The following is a 2,718-nucleotide window of genomic DNA, read 5'->3' on the forward strand; positions in this document are numbered from 1 at the left end:
ACTATGACAAAATGGAAACCAGCAGGAGTGTGAGGAGACCTCAAAGTGGCACATGGCAGAGTGGGAGCAATGGGAGGCGGTACAGGGACCCATGTCACACTGTGGACCCAGCAGCAGCGTGACGAGGCGGTACGGGGGCCCATGGCAGATTTGGGGCCTGGCAGCACCTATGGGAGGCCTGTAATCTGCCAGCAACCTATGACAAAATGGAAAACAGCAGGAGTGTGAGGAGACCTCAAAGTGGCACATGGCAGAGTGGGAGCAATGGGAGGCCGTTTAGGGACCCATGAAAGACTCTGGACTTGGCAGCAGCATGAGGAGGCGGTATAGGGGCCCATGGCAGATTAGGGGCCTGGCAGCAGCTATGGGAGGCCCGTAATCTGCCAGCACCCTATGACAAAAAATGGAACACACCAGCAGTGTGAGGAGACCTGAAAGTGGCACATGTTTGGGGCATGATTCATGGCGGATTTAGTCAGTTGTGTCAGGAACTGGTGGTTTGAAATCCAGACTAATCCACGCCTGATTCATTTTCACAAACGTGAGTCTCTCCACACTTTGGGTGGACAGTCGTGTCCTCCGCGGAGTTGCAATACCTCCTGCCGCACTAAACACGCGCTCCGATGCCACGCTACTGGCCGGGCATGACAGCCTTTCAAGGGCAAATTCAGCTAGTTGGGGCCAAAGGTCAAGTTTCGTTGCCCAGTAGTCAAGGGGATTGTCTACCTCGGTTGGCAGGGTGCTGTCCAAGTAGGCCTAAGCCTGTTGTTTGAGGTCCTGCTCCAGGTCCACCTGATGCTGCTGCTGCTGCTGCTGCGGCTGGTTAGTAGTTTCCTCACTGCGCTGGTGAAGAAAGCTACTCATCATCGACTGCAGACTGAGGCAGCCGCTGCTGGTGGAGCTGCCACTGCTCCTACCACCCCACCCCTCCCCTGCTGCCATGGCAGCGGAACGCGAGCGCACAGGGCCCACAGTGTCTGAGGATGGACGTTGGCGCAGACAGGCAGAGACCAGCTGACTACATAGGTGGTTTTTATAGTACGTTATTTTGGCCTCCCTCTCAGCAGGTGTGAAAAAGGCCACTATTTTGGAACGGTAGCGAGGGTCCAACAAGGTGGACAGCCAAAAGTCATCCCTCTGTCTGATGGTTATTATTCGGCTGTCGGTACGCAAGCAAGCGAGCATGCTATGGGCCATTTGTGCCAAGGAATGCGAGGGACTCCCTGCCTCCATCTCCACAGCATACTGCCACGGTGCGTCTGGGTCCTCTGTCTCCTCTTCCTCCTCCTCTACCAGATGCTCCTGCTCCTCCACTCCTGTCCGCTGAGTGGAAAAAAAACCCATTTCACTCAATAATTCCTGAGCACCAATGTCCTCCTCTACCTCCTCCTCTTCTTCCTGTCCTGCTCCCACAGGGGTCATGTGGCGTTGAGATCTGTGCGCCACGTCTACCGCACCCTGACAAGCCATTGTTAACAGCATTTGTTCCAGGACGTGCAACAGAGGAATGACGTCGTTCATCCCATAGTCCTGCCGACTCACGAATAGCGTGGCCTCCTCAAAGGGCCTGGGCAAGCGCAGGTGTCACGCATGAGCTGCCAATGGCTGACATCTAAGTTACACAGGGAGTACCTTTATCCGCTTTTAACATCAGGAAATCTGTGATGGCCTTTTGCTGTTTGTAAAGGCGGTCTAACATATGTAGGGTTGAATTCCACGTTGTTGCAACGTCACAGCATGAGGAGTCGGTACGGGGGCCCATGGCAGATTACGGGCCTGGCAGCAGCAATGGGAGGCCCGTAATCTGCCAGCACCCTATGTCAAAAAATTCAACACACCAGCAGTGTGTGAGGAGACCTGAAAGTGGCACATGGCAGAGTGTGGCGATGGAGACAGCAGCAATGGGAGGCCGTACAGGGACCCATGAGAGACTCTGGACCTGGCAGCAGCATGAGGAGGCGGTATATAGGGGCCTATGGCAGATTAGGGGCCTGGCAGCAGCTATAGGAGGCCCGTAATCTGCCAGCACCCTATGTCAAAAAATTCAACACACCAGCAGTGTGTGAGGAGACCTGAAAGTGGCACATGGCAGAGTGTGGCGATGGAGACAGCAGCAATGGGAGGCCGTACAGGGACCCATGAGAGACTCTGGACCTGGCAGCAGCATGAGGAGGCGGTATATAGGGGCCTAGGGCAGATTAGGGGCCTGGCAGCAGCTATAGGAGGCCCGTAATCTGCCAGCACCCTATGTCAAAAAATTCTACACACCAGCAGTGTGAGGAGACCTGAAAGTGGCACATGGCAGAGTGTGGCGATGGAGACAGCAGCAATGGGAGGCCGTACAGGGACCCATGAGAGACTCTGGACCTGGCAGCAGCATGAGGAGGCGGTATATAGGGGCCCATGGCAGATTAGGGGCCTGGCAGCAGCTATAGGAGGCCCGTAATCTGCCAGCACCCTATGTCAAAAAATTCAACACACCAGCAGTGTGTGAGGAGACCTGAAAGTGGCACATGGCAGAGTGTGGCGATGGAGACAGCAGCAATGGGAGGCCGTACAGGGACCCATGAGAGACTCTGGACCTGGCAGCAGCATGAGGAGGCGGTATATAGGGGCCTATGGCAGATTAGGGGCCTGGCAGCAGCTATAGGAGGCCCGTAATCTGCCAGCACCCTATGTCAAAAAATTCTACACACCAGCAGTGTGAGGAGACCTGAA

Source organism: Staurois parvus, unplaced genomic scaffold (assembly GCF_062004578.1).
Source record: "Staurois parvus isolate SC_StPar_1 unplaced genomic scaffold, SC_StPar_1.0 ptg000256l, whole genome shotgun sequence".
Lineage (NCBI taxonomy): Eukaryota > Metazoa > Chordata > Amphibia > Anura > Ranidae > Staurois > Staurois parvus.